At 36.3% G+C, this 18,777-nt stretch overlaps 1 protein-coding gene across 1 annotated transcript in view; it reads left to right on the top strand.

Moving 5' to 3' along the window:
• LOC117996531 (mpv17-like protein 2) overlaps nucleotides 1-18,777 on the top strand; it is a 204,275-nt gene that overhangs the window by 105,922 nt on the left and 79,576 nt on the right. The window lies entirely within an intron of this gene.

Raw genomic sequence — 18,777 nt, 5'->3', positions numbered from 1 at the left:
TACCTGCTGACATATTATGTACAAAAAATATTGCCGCGTAGGCGAATGCGAGTCATGACCAGAAAGTTTCTTGGCGAATAATTGAAAGTTAATGTAGCCAATACGGTTAATACTGTTACTTAACACAGATTACGACTTGTGGTTCTGACTAATCTGATAAAAACATCATTTAAATACAATTCGTAGATGTACTTACGTATCCAAATCACATAAAATATCTACTTATTTATATAGGTATAATTATTTATCAAAATCGAGAAATAACATAGGCGTATAACTAGGTAAATTTCTAAATCTACTTAACGGCAAAGTATTTTAGGTTTACCGCTACTTACATAACATACGTCATATTGTAGGACAGTACTTATCGCATGCCAATGACATCATGACGACTACTTACTGTTACCTAGGCTGGGAAACGTGATCTGAATATAAAATATGTGGCATGGACTGACAAAATTTGTCTCGTTACATATTGTATTAAACCTATATAATGTCACTAGCTCAATAGAAAGTGGAAAATAATATCTGTTATATGCTTACGAGGAGGTAGCTCTACCAACTAACACGCACATTGTTATAAATAACCTCCTTTGTATTTCACAAACATTACGAACATGGCCTTAAAAGGCAAATGGAAATTAAGCTGCAAAAGTTTTTGTTTCTCCTGCATAATTATTTAGCCGAAACAAAGAAATCACACAGGGCTTCTTGGCATATCCTCCTGAATATTTTAAGGAGGCGATATACCTATAATATAACTCTACAACTGAGTTGAAGCAGACACATTGCATTCCACGTATACCTACTTACAACTTTGTTTCTTTTGCCGCTAACTTTGTATGCGTTTATTCGCTGCAAGAGCATGGTTTGGACGTAAAGCGAACGGTGACACAGCGCTAAAAATAGAGCTGAGGCTCAGGGCCAGGCGGAGCGATGCGGCCGGGCGCCGCAGCCAGACCTGTCCTGGCCACCCCCGTCCCTCGCGCGTGTCCCCGATCTTCCCGAAGCGCCATCTTGTTATTCCACAGACCGTAGTGGACAACAACATCAGTCTAGGTGGCAAGGACATCATGGTCTACTTGGAAATTCCTTTGAAGGCTAAATGTTTGTAAGAGTTTATTGTACTTGAGTCGACTATGTTTTAAAATGTAGATAAAATAGGTACCTACGCATAATAGCTATCACCAGTAAACATTCATAATAATTTATTTATTTTGCTCAGATATGGTAGGTAGGTACATGTATGTATATTATTTACATGGGGTCTTAAAATTAGGTAATCACATATCCTTCATTAATTTCGCGACTTGTTCGCCATACCCTGTAGTGATTGCATAATATTATGTAGATATTAAAAAAGATGGACCGGTTTATATCGAGTATGAGCATGTTAAACTTTTACATTTCTTGCAAATGCCCTTGGATCCAGATTGTAAATGTAGGCACAGCTTATTATGGAAAGTAAAGACTAATAATGTAAGATTTTTATTTTGAGCTGTTCAGTTTCATTTAGATAACTTACCATGTACAAAAAGGTGTTTCAGTACTCGAATTTTAAAACGCGTGCAATTTTAGACTACATAATGTGGTTAGGTAAACGATTATTTTAACTGTTTAATTATTTATTTAACCGATAGAACTATTGACATATTTAGAAAAACGATATGTTTTCACTTCAGGCGAATACATAATTACAAAAATGTAGAATTTTATAATGAAAATTCGAAAAGACCCGACGTATTTTTCTTACCCATAAAAGGGGTAGGGTTTTGAAGTTTGTATGAAAGTCTGTCAGTTTTGAAGTGTCTATAAAGAAGTTTTGTAGTTAATATTTTTGCAATTAGCAGTATGACATATTTTATTAAGCTCATTTATGTTAAAATCTCATAGTTAAAGATCAACCCTGGTTTAAAATAGGGGTTTAAAATTTGTTTAGTCCACGCGGACGAAGTCGCGGGCATAAGCTAGTTTGGATATAATTATGTTCTTGAGTTGGTAAGTACTTTTATAGCCACACCACAAAAGGCCTATAATTATTATAATCTTCAATTTAAATTCTTTATTTCTTTTAAATAATAAAATTACTTTTCTTCTTGGAAGTTCGCTGCAGTAAAACTGGATTATTATATTTAGGTGTTGTTGGGGCTTGATTTATTAACATTCCCGAAATATAACGTCTGAAGTTTAAACGAAAACTGTTTAGGTTTTTATTATTGGCTTGGACTCTTAAAGTAAGATTTCGTGATATTTATATTTAGCATAAGACTAGAACTACCTTCTCATTACTAGAACTTACCTACATAGTACGTATCTAGGATACCTAGAACGGCAACCGCAGACTGCAGTATTATCAGCAACGTTTGAATTTTATCACTAAAACTGAGATTTAGAACAAAATATTTTTAATTTAAGGTGGTTATAAGTAGTTTGTATTTTCCACAAAAAAACGTTAAGTACTATCTAATGAATAATTTGACATTTGATAGATTCCAATCCGATACAAAAACTTCCAGAATGTCATAATTCATCAGACATACCTTTGTTACATTAAGCAAAGAAAGTGGTTGTGAAAGTGGGCCCTTAATATTTTTAATGCCACATTAAAAATATTAATGTCTCATTAAAAATATTAAGGGTCTGAAATGTCAAATACTAAAGAAATAAAGAAATATAGCGACTGTACTACCAATCACAAAGGACACGGCCTCAAACGGCACAGGAAGATGATGTCACTGATTCGACTGGTTTTGCTTATTATTCGAGCGGTGTTTAACTGAGAACCGAGAACATATTAGGCTGTTCTTTCAATATTTGTGCAATGTCTCTATATACCAAGCACTCAAATATGTATTATGAAGTATAAATGCAGATAAAACCAGGGTAAACACTTTAATATACTTATTATTAAGTTTTCACATAATTTACAACAGTCGCCATGTTTTACGCGGTAAAAGTGGGGTCTCAAACTAACCAACCGCGATTTATAACCGAATACCTATAGAGTAACCGAAATTCAATCTCCCGTTTCACGGAGTCCACCAGAGGACTGGCAGTTACCTCGGTCAGCATATTAGTCCGGCTATTCAACGACCTTGTCTCGGTTTAGATGATATTTTTGATATTTTTTTAATATAACGGAGGGGCTTCGGCCCTGACTAGTTACCAACAAACCGGCAAAAGCTGTGCAGCCAATACACCGCACGGCACGGCACCTGCCGGCACAATGTCATGAAATCATCGATCAGAAGTATGGGTTTTTAATGAAACTGTCATATTCCTACCAAGTTAACCCAATTCCATCTTAGACTCATCACTTAGGTAACTACCATTATTAGATGAGATCGCAGACAAGGGGCTAAATAACTTATATGAGAATTTAAAAATACTTACCTATATTAAAGCCTCAGTAGCTCAACGGTTTAAGGAGCGTTGCACTATTGTCGTTGTACTCCTAGCAGAAACTTTACGCTTAAAGGGGAAAGGGGATTGTTACTAAGGATTAACATCTATAGATAGGTAAAATAGCTTATAAATAACTGTATTTTATGGTCGATTTCAATATATTAAATATTTTAAAAAAAAATCGTAGGAAGCATATCGATACAGAACCCAAAATATTATCCTACGACACGAACCTGTTACTAAAATGGAAGAAATTAAATTGCACCTATGTACATATTATTAAGTATAATATTATATTAAGTAAGTATATTACGTTTGGTTACCCAAACGTTACCCTAAGCTATTATGGGTTCGATATAGGTACATAAGCTTAATTAGTCCCAGGATATTGCAATATTTTCAATTAAATCTATATATAACATATAAAGGGAAAAACTGACTGACTGACCTATCAACGCAAGGCTCAAACTACTGGACGAATCGGGCTGAAATTTGGCATGCAGATAGCTATTATATATTGTAGATATCCGCTAACTAAATATTTTTGAAAACTCAATCCCTGAAGGGATAATCAGGGGTTTGAAATTTGTGTAGTCCACGCGGACGAAGTCGTGGGCATAAGCTAGTCTAAGAATAATAACATTTCTAGAATCTGACATTGATGTCCAAATATACCTAATATGAAAGGAAAAGGTGACTGACTGACTGATCTATCAACGCATAGCTCAAACTACTGGATGGATCGAGCCGTTTGGCATGCAGATAGCTATTATGACGTGGACATCCTAAGAAAGGATTTTTGAAAATTCAACCCCATGGGGAAAAAATAGGGTTTTGAAATTTGAGTATTCCACGCACGAAATCGCGCGCATAAGCTAGTTCCATATGATATATTATCTAAATAATGTGTGGATAGGCAGGTATGCAGTATACCTACTCATCGTGAAAGTTGATTTCTTATTGTGTTTAATTCCCCTGCGCCGACAGGCTTGAAGATCCAGCATTGTATTAAAACAAAGTTACATTCCAGAGATCAATTCCAATGTATATTCAGTTCATTAATTAGCCTAAAGCTAATCTTTGTGGATCTTGTCTTTCAGTTTTATCTTTTAAAGGCTTTTATTATATTGGCTAACTAGTTGACCCGCCCGGCTTCTCACGGGGGGTCTACATCTATCAAATATACAAATATGAATGTGTTAAGTATTATTTAAATTATTCGTGAAAAGGTCTGAATGATAATGTCTAGGTAACATGTATTGAATTGCACTGAGACATTTACGTAGGTACCAATTTTTGGTGTAGCATGCTGGATTCCAAAATACAAAATTAGCATTCAATTCAAGTGTCCTCCAGAAATTTCAGTATTCACAGGACAGTCCATTAGCATTTTAGCAGCAGCTCTTTTCGTTGAAACTCATAACGTGTGAAGTGCCAGCAACATAAATCTTTCGGTAAACCAACGAATACTTTCTGCGGGATTTAATATAATTTCATAGAAACCTGTGTATCATGCTATACCATGCTGTCATCAATGGTGCTGTCCTTTCAGTGAGTATCGACCTTTATGATGTTTCTGATAATATGATACAATCAGGCTCAGAATGTATAAGACCGTTCAGTAAAATTCGAAGCGAATGCAGAAGAAAAAAATTAATAATCAAATATTATATGAGGTCTGCGAAAGAATGACATCATCCAAAAGACCTCGACTGATGACACAAGGCGTGATTCAATATTGGAACTGGTATATTACCTTGCAAATCAAATCTATTAATACAAAGGTTAACACCTAATAATAATTATTATTAAATTTATCAAAAACTAGTTAATGCTCGACATGCGATGCTCACGAATAGGTACTGCCTACTCGTGTGCATTTACTCGATGATACAATGTATATGACAAAACATAATTTCCAAAATTCCCAACCACATTTTACGTATAAAGTTTCAACTCATCATTTTCCATCCGATTCAGTTTAGCCCGGTCAATTAAGCCACCATTTAACCAAATAAAAAATAGGATTAAGGTTACATTAATTCGCATAGAGCTGAAAATTTGTACGAATGTTTGGAACACCATTATAAATTAAAATAAAATAAAAACCGACTTCATTATTACCACAACTACTAAAAAGTAAAAATATTTTTTAATTCATTTGTCGAATATATTATGTATCTCAGAGTAAATATAGTTCTATAATATTTTCTTTAGGAGTCGTAAAATTAAAGAGTTTCTATGTTAAAACCGGAAATCCATGCGGATGACTACTTACGCTGGCACATAATGTGAGTAAGTATATAATAATAACATTAATTAATATAATTATGTGTACTACTATCGAATTTAGTTCATATTTTGTTCATAGAGTTCATGTCATTATGTCAAGTTGCGTTTAAATCCGATCTTAGTTTCAGCTTGAAGCATGCACAGATAGACAGACAGACAATAAAAAAAACTGAAAAGGTGACTGACTGACTGATCTATCAACGCACAGCTCAAAAGTCAAACTACTGGACCTATTGGGCTGACACTTGGCATGCAGAAAGATATTATGACGTAGACATCCGCAAAGAAAGCATTTTTGAAAATTTAACCCCTAGGGGGTAAAAAAGGGGTTTAAAATTTTTGTATTCCACGCGGATGAAGGCGCGGGTATAAGTAGTGAATAATAATGCTTCCGCCGATTACAATTTTCAAAATGTCCATATCCAGTGTAATATGTACGAATTGTCAGTTTAAGTAACATAAAAATGCAACTCCTCAATATATCGAATTAGGTTGCCTGCACATCGGATTGAAAGAGAGGTGATGCAAAATTATGTAGGTTAGGTAGTTAAGCAATAAGATTAAAACAATAGTATGTAAGATTTCTTTATAAGTATTGTTAGTCCATAAGCGAGAGTAGATCATAAGTCCGCTCTCAATAAACATCTTTCACCGTTGCCGCATTTAATTATTACCATACGGCCACAACATATCTCACCAGTTTCAATATAAAGCAGCCTTTATATAATAAATTCTTAAGTCTAAAAACGTTTTTTTAAGCTACAAAGACAACAGAGAAGTAGAAAATAAAACCTGATTTGAAGATTTTCTCTGTTTCGTCTCGAGGATAAAATGTTTTATTCATATATCAACCTACAGCCTAGACTGTGGATTTCGCATGCCAATTCAATAACACTAACATTCGTTTAGGTACACTTTACAGAATTATATGATTGGTTAGTACTGTAGAATATCATAATGATACGTTAGAATTTTTTATTCTTCTAATTTGCGGAACACACAATGTTACGATCATCATCTTAAGAGGCCATAAGGAAATAGAGTTTAGGGAATATGTGAGGATTACTTATTCACCGTTCAATATACTGCCCAGAGAAAGAGATGACAATTAATTAAATTATACCTAGCCGTAACGGGAGCAAAAAATCCAGTAGGTACATAATTTTATTTTATAAATAAACTATGTTGATAACCAAAAATACCGGCCAAGTGCGAGTCAGGCTCGCGCACCGAGGGTTCCGTAGTACAGATATATTTTTTCAACATTTTGCACGATAATTCAAGAACTATGATACATAAAAATAAATAAAAATCTGTTTTAGAATCCACAGGTAAAGCCCTTTCATATCATACCGCACTTGATAAATAGTTATCTTACTTTGATAATTGAAAATACTAATTATTAGTTCATGACCACAATTTAATTTTTGTTTGTGTGATGTAACCCTAAATTAACAGTTTTCAGAATCTTCCCCTTATGTCTGCTATAAGACCTACCTACCTGCCAAATTTCATGATTCTAGGTCAACGGGAAGTATTCTGTAGGTTTCTTGACAGACCGACAGACAGACAGACAGACAGACAGACAGACAGACAGACAACAATGGTGCGGCAACCGAAAGTTACCGCACCAACCCCCTACGTATTATCTACTTTAAAAAATACACAAAGATTAATTACTATATTTTCTGATTTAAATTAAAAATCGAGGTATTTGGAGAAGTTTTCAGAATTTTCTCGTATCGAAGAAATTGTTTCCGAAAGTTTTTCTGTTTTACGACGAATTTAGTTTAAAGACTAACACCATTAATAGTAATAGATATTAAATGAGTATCGATGTTGTTGTACTCATCACCATCATGATCAACCTATCACTGGCAGTGGCTCACTACCGAACATTGATCTCCTCTCAGAATGAGAAAGGAGCCACCACGCCGCGCTGGCTAAGTGCGAATTGGCAGACTTCATCCTCCTTTGAGAATATTGTAGAGAACTCTTAGGCAATGATATTTAAATGCTTACAACGCACATAAATCTGAAAAGATACAAATGCGTGCCCCGGGATCGGACCTCGGACTCCCCGAATAGTAAACCGACTTCTTAACCACTACGGTATTACCGCTTATTGTATTAGAGTTATGGACTTCGAAAAGTCGCAAAATTTTCGATATGGGGCCTTAATCTACGAGTAGGTAGTTAGTTACCTAACAATATGATATCATCAAATCTATTGTAAATTTTTTATTCTAATTTAATAAAGCTCATCATCTCAACTCATATAAATAAAAGACCTTGGTCGATGAACCCTGGCCAACAACACAATACACCAATAGACTATTTTCACCTTATATTGCGATTTGCGGCTAATTCTCTTGAGCACAATCTCACTAAATTGACAGGTCTAAACTCTAAATCTAGTGCTTTCCTTTTCTGCAGGGAACATTATAAATGGAATGGCAATATATTTAGACCTGTCGTTTTAGTTTAAATTTTAGAGATAAGTACAACAAAATCAGCCACATTTGTTAAGTGGTAATTTGATAACGTGTGGGGGACTATTACTTCGTTTTTGCGGTTCGTTTGTTTAAACATTTAGCGTGTCGTGTGATGTCTACAGAGTGTTGTTTAGACAGAGGTGTGGGCTTGGAACGAGCGACCCCGTGCTATATCCGTTGGTCGATCTGTTGAAACCGCGGCACGTCGTTTGCGCAACATATTATCTTTGGACGAACTGGTACCATTAACAGCTATTTAAGCAAAGAGTACTACTTACTATACTTTACGTAGGTCTAACTGCGGAAAAGTGTGCTCTTTGAAGCCTGAGCTTCCGTATACCTACTATACAATATCATTTTTGAATGATTCTAGGTCAACAAGCCATATAGGTTTTGTTTTCCTTGTCGGGTCTTGACAGACAGAAAGACAAACAAGGAAGTGATCCTATGGGTTTCTTTTTTCTCTGGAGATATAGAACCCTAAAAACTAAACTAATTTTAATGGTTTTGAGGTTTTGATGTACAAATGTGTATGAACTTTTAATTTTTAGGGTTCCGTACTCAAAAGGTAAAACGGAACCCTTACAGGATCACTTTGTTGTCTGGCTGTCAAGAAACCTACAGGGTACTTCCCGTTGACTTAGAATAATGAAATTTGGCAGGTAGGTTGGACAGCAGACATAAGGGGAAAAATCTGTAAACTGTGAATTTAGGGTTATATCACACAAAAAAAAATTGTGGTCATGAACTAATAATTAGTATTTTCAATTTTCCAAATATGATAACTATATCAAGTTTCATGTCATTAATTATTTATTTTTATGCCTAATAGTTTTTGATTTATCGTGCAAAATGTCGAAATGTACTGTAGCACAGAACCTTCGGTGCGTGAGTCTGACTCGCACTTGGCTGGTTTTTTGATACTAGATACAGTTAAGTTTTCATTTCTGTCTTCAGCCATACTGACTGCGAATCTTTTTATTTTACCTATAAAAAAGTGTGGGATAATTATTTTATTTCAAAGGTTGCTTTATTAATTTTACTCACATAACATAACAAATAGGTATCTACAGGACGTTTAAATAGGTATTAAATAATTGAAGACGACTTCAAGGTTGCGACATAGACGAAAACGAATAACATTACCGCGACAGAATAAAGGTCACTTGAAAATTGAAATTAAGAGCCCGCATTATTTTACGGAAACAAGAATATTACCTACTGTTAAGTAATAATATAGACGTACCTAGGTATTTACGGGATCACATTGTTCCGTGTTTTGTTAAATGTGTAGGCAGTAGGTACTAGGTAATTACGTCATCAGTGTCATGTACCTAGTGTCTTAATTGAAAATAATATTTTAATTAACCTTATTAAAATATGTAAAATATGGCTTTAACTACCATTAAGAATACCTAAGGAGTGGTTCATGCAGAAGTTGCAGAGATGAAGATGTGGCGCGGAGGATTGTCTCTTGCATAGACCAATAATAATTTGCTTTGTACACAGGGGACATGCCTGAAATTTGTGATAAGTGTATTTCCAAACCAAAATTGTAAATTCAAGAACTAGACAGATCTATAGTCTGCCACAGGTTGAGATGGCAATCGGGGCGTCACCCGCACTCGCCCGCACCGGGTTAGCGTGGGGGCAATGCGGCTGTGCGGGGCGTTCTCTCCCCAATTGCCATTTCAACCTGTCGCGTACCTACTATAGAACTACTAACTAAATTTCTGCGCTATGATTGGGCTATCCTGTCTGTTAGCCAGCCACCTTTGATCGGGCGAACATTCAGATGTATGGTCTGGACTGCTGGACCTTATGTCCAGCAGTGAAACAGTGAACGGAAATATATAGGTTTCCCAGAAACTGTTTATCTTGAAATAAGTAAGTATTAAAAATACATGAAATTCTCAATCCAGCGACAGCTTGCACCTTGCACAACAATATTGTCTGTTATCTATTATTATTATTTTATTATTAGCATGTCTAAGATTATCGTGGTAGGTAATTCTGTGGGGATATTATGTGTAGGTAAATACATACCTACACACTCATTACCATGCGGAAGGAATAACGTCTGTTGTTATGGTTACATTGTGCAATGATGGCTCTGAGTCTGACACTATCTGCACTTCAATAGGTACCATTGTACCTGTATATAATAGTTCGCTCTGCTAGTACCATAATACACTAACTTAATGATTACTTACTGCTAGTACCATAATACACTAACTTAATGGTAACTACGAAATTACTTAACATTTTAAGGATATTTAAAAAAAAAAATTAAAGCTGCAAATTATTAACGCCTAATTGGATTATTTTCTGAAAAACGTTCCAATACCACAATCAAACATAAGAAGGTAAATATAAGTACTTATTACGAACAAACCAGGGAACAGTGATTACAAGCTGGGCGATTACGGTAAAATAACAAGTCGCTATACCTAATTGGATTTTTTCTCTCAGTTTGTTCATATTTCAATTTTGACTTGATTGTATTAAATATTAATAACTAGAGGATGGCCGCGACTTCATCCGCGTGGATTTTTTTTTTTTTTTTTTTTTTTTTTTTTTTAATACAATAAAACTTAAAGCTAGCCTTATCTAATTACTATATAAATCATGACCGCGTGGAATGGTGCCAAGAATACTGGCTGCATTTCCGCGCTGGACAGCCAGGCTGATCCGCTGCGCAAAAAATGAGCCAGCCCTTCTGTCACCAGTTGAGGCTATTAATCGCGGTGAAATGTCTCGTAAAAATTTTTTAGCACTAAGACTCCATGGCCCCAGGGTCTCCACGGCAAACGGCACAAAAATGTAACTCTCTATAAGAGAGGCATACTTGCGCCGCTTGCCGTTTTCAGCTGTTTCTGCTGCGGCTCCCGGTCTTGATGCTGTCTTCCTGATATGACACGGGGCCAATGTGTCAACGCAAGTTGCGTCCCACATTAGCGCCCGTCCCCGTTCCCAGGGAACCAGCGTCAATTTAGTTTTTTTTAATCCAGGGGTAGCTCTTTGATTTTCCGGGATAAAAAGCCTATGTCCTTCCCCGGGATGTAAGCTAACTCTGTACCAAATTTCATCAAAATCGGTTAAACTGTTGGGCCGTGAAAAGCTAGCAGACAGACAGACAGACACACTTTTCGCATTTATAAATTTAGTATGGATGTGGGTTCAAAAGTTTTTTTCTTTCAGAAATTAGGTATAGTACGCGACAGGTCGAGGTGGAGATCCAGGAGGGAACTCGCTGCACAGCCCCTTCGCTAACCTGGTGCGGGCGAGTGTGTGGGGCGTCCCCGCCTCATACCCCGATTGCTATCTCAACCTGTCGCGGACTATACGTCCAAACTTATAGTACCTATTTAGATATTTGTGTTTCTGTCTTCCACACTAGTCAAGTGTGGATCGACGGACTTGTCTTTTGAGAACATTAGGTATGGAGAACTCTAGGCAGATTTCCTCACGATGTTTTCCTTCACCATTAAAAAAGTCATTATCATTATTACCGCAATGGAGGCTGACGTTTTAACCAGTTACCAAAAGTGAAGACGTTGGCCTCCTAATCGGAAAGTCCAGGGTTCGATCCCGGGTACTCGCCTTTAACTTTTCGGAGCTAAGTAGGTATATGCGTTTTAAGCAATTAAGTGTCACTTGCTAAATATGCCATGTTATATTGTAATCTGTTCAGTAATTTCAGCGGGAGGCATGCTCAGGCAAACAAGAAGAAAAAATACTGTTTTGGGCTATAGGTATATACAGTGATGTTGGAATCCCCCTATATACCTATTGATAACTAATGCTCTCTCTGATTACCATTTTCAAAATACATTTTAATGTAAAGCATTAGTTCAAATACAGTTTTATTATTTTTCGTATATATAACTTACTTATTATATTATGGAGTCAATTATATTATAAAGTATAAGTAGGTAAAGATTCCTTATACTTACTTAATATACTTTAAACTAGTTGGTGTGGTGCCGACTTGATTTATGACATCAGCGACCTTCATAAAAGTCGTGAAAAAACCCACGAAGCCACCGGTCATCCTCCGATACCTAAGTCATCCTTATTAGCATTCATAATAATTATTGTGTTATTGTGCTAGAAAAATAGCAGGATTATATGACTCAAGGCATGACACTCTGTATAAGACCTAGACTTCTACCGCTTTAGGGATGATTTATGCCAACACTTGGCGGTAACACTGCTTCATATAAAATGCTCGTGATATTTTGAGTCCGTGCCCGCCACGTGCTGGCATAAATCATCCCTTAGACTATCTAGGTAGGTATACTTCTCCGACGATTGAGTTAGTGATCAGGGTTGCCAGAAGAATACAAACTGTACGCATGTTCGTATCTTTGGTCTTATTTTCTTACTTACCTTTTTCCATCCTTTTTCAACGACTTTGACCTGTCATTTGTGACTTTGCCTAAGAGCCCATGAGCGCGAGACCTTCGATATTTTGGTGTAGTATAAAAGGTGAAAGTTTATCTGCGCACAGGGAGGAACGATCAGCGACTATGAAGTTTAAATAATGGCTTTGGCAAATAACAGGCAACGAAGACGTATGAAATCTTTCGTCAAAGTAAGTAAGTAGGTATATATCGTAAAAAAATTTTCTTTGGAATTGTATTAGAAAATAGAAATCAAGTCATGCATTGCCTTATTTGCCAGACACTTGGTATCGTGGCAACCCCCTGCCAGACGCCCAAGACATATTAAAGTTTAAGGGTGGCAGGGGATTGCCACGATACAAGTGTCAGGCAATGCACATTGGGTTTTGGCCATAGTCCACCACTCTGGCCAAGTACAGATTGACAGACTTTACACACCTTTGAGAACATCATGGAAAACTCTCAGACATGCAGGTTTCCTCACAATGTTTTTTTCGCCGTTAAAGCAAGTGATAGTTAACTGATATCTACTTCATTGCTTAAAACGCATATAGGTACCTAACTCTGAAAAGTTAGAGATGTATACCCGGGATCGAACCCCAAACCCCCGACTAGGAGGCCGACATCTTAACCACTAGGCTATCACCGCTTTAAAGCTTATAATTCGTACCTTTTCAGGTTCTCATTCGTAGGATTCGCCACATGATCCGGCAACGCTGGTAGTGATAATATTATCATGCAGCACGCAAGCGGTGACCGGACAGCCTCGACATTGTTCCAGTGGCTAAACAAGAATAATAATCAAGATGAACATCCGTCTAGTACGTACCTACCTATCTAGTTCTTTGCGATATTCGACGCTCTTATCCAAAACCGCATCTACTCATTTTGCAGTTAAGTAAAAAACGAATCACTTGGTAAATATTTATAACTATCCATTCTATATAACGGTTTGTTTTTAATTTGTATATTACGCAATATTTTTTAATGTTGAGCTGGTGAGAGTACCTACTTGTCTGCTGTTTCCAGGCGTTTTGAGAACCTAAAGGATGAATTGTGAACACGTGTCCTTATTTCAACTTCTGTAAGGGTCAACGCAGACCGAGAGCGCGCTGAGTAAGTGGACTCGAGGAACGATAAGTGGCATCGAGTAAAGTAGAAGCACAGCAAGTGGCGGAACGGTGCACCGTGTAGCTGGCGGCGGCTGGTGCACGCCGCACGGCTCAGCGTGGCACATGATTAGATATTAGGAATGGGCGAAAAGCGGCTGAGTCCTTGCGCGGCGCGCGAGCATCCAAAACGCGCGCTCATTTCCGGTAGGTACCCAATAACTTTGATATAATATTATATCAAAGTTATTGGGTTATGGGTATATTACCTATGCTGAACTTAAAAAAATTAAAACGTGCCTAGGCGTCACTCTATCTGTGGGCGTTGCGCCTAGACGGGTTTTTTTAAATTCAGTACCTATTAGTAATACAAATATTTATGCGCATGACGCCATGTTGGTAATAACACGTAGATATTTTCTTAGGAACTAGTGGTCAAATAGCTTAGGACCACGATCTAGGCATTTGCGGGTAATGGCGTGTGCTTAAGATGCGATGACATCACTTTGTCACAGACTCACAGCGCATCACGGTCGCCAAGCTTAATCCGTTTCTAGCAAAATTACACACGTTTTAAGCCCATAATACAAAATTTAACATCAATACTCTACAAAGTATTAAAATGCCCATTATATTTCTTAGTGGATAAGTAGCTGGTTCTAAGTTACGTATTGAGCAGCATTCATTCTTACTTTTAAAATAGTTCACAGCAAAGTGCGGTCAAACAATAAAGTATCTCGTAATACTTTACACGGCAAAAATAGCTAGTAGCAAGGTACTCACTTAAAACTGATAAGGAGTGTTTCTGTTGCAATTTAGTTTTTAAAACTTTGCGTACCTAGTTGATAATATATCTACGCAAAACTACTGTTCTGTAATTAGACCGTATATTACCCAAACCAGTCAGAAAATCAACAATATACCTACTATAAAGCTTTTGATTAAAGATCAATAAAATGAAAAACGTTTCCTATATTATCTGTTTATGACATTATGACTTGTTACCTATGTGTATTGCTATTGAGAAATACTTACCTAGGTGAGTCATATAAGTCATAATCATAACAATTATTGCATTAATTTCAAATTTAAATTCAAATCTTATTGACCGAGTATTAAATATCATTATATGAGTACACATTGATGACAGTATTGCTAGCGAATAAATAAACGAATACCTATATACATAGTATAGGTAGGTACCTATTTATTAAACTAACGGGCTGTGGAATGGAATAAAAATAAATATCATTATGGACTCGGAACTTAATTAACTTGCAACTAGATTAATTACAGCATTGAATTCGATAAAATCAAATAATGTTACACCGGTACGCTTGCTAAAGAAGATTAGACACTTGCAAGTATGTAGGTACCTATCTAAGTATATACTTAGTAGGTGCATAACTATAGGTACAGTTCTGCTATTCATTGATGATATCAACAGGATATTATAGTCAAATATGCTGTAATGCAAAACTGAGAACTTTGCACGACTCAAATTGTTAGCATGAGAATAATAAAAAAATACCTTAGAAGGTTCTACTAATTTTATATTCTGATAGAAATTACAGGAAAATCGAATTATAAAAGGCATACCTAAAGCATAAAAAATGAATTGCCTCATTGCAATTTATGTTGTAGGTAGTCAATTGTCGGTTAGTAATACAGTTTTGTGACGTTATGTTCACCTACACGAGTGGGTGAAGGACCTCGACCGCTATTTCGTGAGCCTGTCGTTTGTCCATTACCTACTTGGGAAAACAAAATATTTTATTCTTGGCAGTCCTATTGCACATAAACATAGTTATTTTATTTTATTTTTATTTTTTAGGTTTGCTTACGGCTACTTACACTAATACATTCAAAAATGTTACTTACTAAATATATAGTGGCCATTTACAAATACTTAAACACATTTGCTTAAAAATTTTGTTGCGAAAAAAATACTATTACAACAATAAATCAAGAGACAAAAAAAAGACACGTAGTGAAATTACATTTATAAGTAATAATAATTAGTGCTTAATAGAACTCATTACAATAATAATATAACAAACAATAATAACTAAGTATTACTAAAATATAGCCACTAGCTAACTACAGAGAACCTAAGTATAGAAATGTGTGTTAAATCTACCAAACGCTTGCATATAGCTGTTAGCTTCGAATACTTATGATTTTTACTAGAACAAACATTGATAAAAACCCACACATCTTCGCAATCAATTCCAGATTATTATTCACACGTTTAGTTTATTTTCGTTTCATCATCATCATGATCAACCCATCACCGGCTCACTTCAGAGCGCGGGTCTCCTCTCAGAGTGAGAAGGTTTTAGCCATACTTAGTCTACCACGCTGGCCATGTGCGGATTGGTAGACTTCACACACCTTTGAGAACATTATGGAGAACTCTCAGGCATGCAGGTTTCCTCACGATGTTTTCCTTCACCGTTAAAGCAAGTGATATTTAATTAATTAAAACGCACATAACTCCGAAAAGTTAGAGCTGCGTTCCCGGGATCGAACCCCCGACCTCCGATTAGAAGGCGGACGTCCTAACCACTAGGCTATCGCAGCTTTGTTACTTATTATTATTTTCGTTTACTTAATTTCGTTTCGTTTAATTATTATTGTAGTCAATCTACGATATCTACAATGATAATGACAATGCTGTAAAAAAACTATGGGAGTATACCCTAATGTTACGGGCGCAAGAGGAGTGCAATAACGCTACTTTACGTAATTAGTAATAGCAGAAATAGTAATAGTTGATTCTTTGGTATTAATATGTGTATGGGTGAGGCGGGTTCAACCGCCTGCTCTTCCCTATTTAGATAGGGAACCCACGTATACCTATAAACAACAAACCAAATTGAGATGCTCTTCAAAGGGATATCACAAAATATTTATTGCATACAAAATAGACTTAGGTAGAGTAGGTTAGGTTAGTACCCATGTTTGCAAGGTGTATCAAGTTACGATGTATACGACACAGGCGACCGAATTACTGGTATTTTTGTAGCGTACCAAAGTACCGCGATATAACGTTAAAAAGTAACGATAAAAATACCCATCCTAGCTGTAGTAGTAAATACAATCTTACAATCTATATATGTATATAAAAGGAAAAGCTGACTGACTAATTGGCTAACTGACTGATCTATCAACGCACAGCTCAAATCACTGGACGGATCGAGCTAAAATTAGGCATGCAGATAGCTATTATGACAATATATCGTAATATAGTACGGAACCCTACCGAACCCTCAGTGCGCGAGTCTGACTCGCACTTGGCCGGTTTTTTTTGTAAAAACCGACTTTAGTTATGCAAGTGCAACTTTTTTGCAAATATTAAAATACTTAGGTATATTTATCATTCAAGATCGATTGTTAAAAATGAATAGGTTTTGAAAAATGCTAAGATAATTAAAAAAATAACTGAAATCTAGTTTTAAATCATAAACTGCAGAAAACATTTTTTTTTGTTTAGCAAACCATTTTGAGACCTGTTTATAAATATCAAATATGGATAAGGAGTTCAACGCTCGGTTTGTTTGAGCAGATGCCGCGTTTGACTGAAAAGTGACTCGACCGCGTTCAACGAAAATGTCTGCTTTACATTAATTATGCAATATTTTTTTAGGACAGTACTTAGTACTATTATATTATTCTGTGCTTATGTAGAGGTCCATCTTGCTGAAGTGCGCCCCATAATACGTTACGTAGTTATAGTACATTGTATTATATTCTATGACTAAGTACGTTTAAACGTACGCAATCGTCCCCCTCACTTCTTCAACTTGCTGATTGTCTGGGCAAAGTCAGTGATCATTTATAGTTCAGTACCAGAAGGTTGCCAACGGGACCCTATTACTAAGACTCCGCTGTCCGTCCGTCCGTCTGTCTGTCTGTCAGCGGGCTGTATCTCGTGAACTGTAATGGGTAGAGAGTTGAAATTTTCACAGAATGTGTATTTCCATTGCCGCTAAAGCAACAAATAATAAACATTTCAAAAAGGCCACTGGGAAAATTTTAAAAAATAAGTGTTATTTCTTGTACGATGGTACGGAACCGTTCATATGCAAGTCTGACTCGCACTTGATTTTTATCTTTATAGGAATTAGCAAACTATCTAAAATTATCTCACTCTCTAGGTATATCCCCTATCCTCAATAGCTCAATGGTTAAAGAGCGGACTGAAATCCGAAAGGTCGCCTGTTCAAACCCCACCCGTTGCACTATTGTCATACCTACTCCTAGCACAAGCTTGACGCTTAGTTGGGGGGGAAAGGGGAGTATTAGTCATCATTGGCTAATATTCATTTTTTTAAAGTGTATCGGTCAATCAGTCTGCTAGCTTTTCACGGTCCATCCCTTTAACCGATTTTGACGAAGCCACAGAGATAGCTTGCAGCCCGGGGAAGGACATAGGCACAGATTAATAGGAATGAGATAGGCTACGTTCTGTCCCGCAAAATGAAAGAGTTTCCACGGGATTTTAATTACACTGACGAATTCGCGGACCTCATCTAGTAGGTACATTAGGTAGATATATTAATAGTTTTTCATAAATAACTATGGAAAAATATACTTTACTTGCTTATTAATATTTGGTTTTTTATTTATTGGTCAGAAGTTTAAAGGTGCCTTTTATTAAATTAAATGCACCTCAACAAGTAAAACGATTGAATAGAATCATATTTTATCGAATGGACAATACGCCACCTACCTACCTATTAAGAACTCGAGCCCTCAAGGCAGCATATTATATAAATACAAAAAAAAACAGATTAATCTCTATGGGACGCTACGATGAGAAAATATAAATGACTGTAAATACAGACCATTCGGTCGCTCAATCCCGATTTAATATTATTGCCTTCCACAGATCCCGTTGATGTCTTTTATATCGTAGAAATTAATATGAGTACCTACCTAAGTAAGTATTTAAGTGTGAATGTAATTTAGTATAAACTAGCTTATGCTCGCGACTTCGTCCGCGTGGACTACAAAATTTCAAAACCCTATTTCACCCCCTTAGGAGTTGAATTTTTAAAAATCCTT

Source organism: Maniola hyperantus, chromosome 3, assembly GCF_902806685.2.
Source record: "Maniola hyperantus chromosome 3, iAphHyp1.2, whole genome shotgun sequence".
Lineage (NCBI taxonomy): Eukaryota > Metazoa > Arthropoda > Insecta > Lepidoptera > Nymphalidae > Maniola > Maniola hyperantus.
The sequence above is the reverse complement of the archived record's forward strand: the minus strand, read 5'-3'. Positions and strand labels throughout refer to the sequence as shown.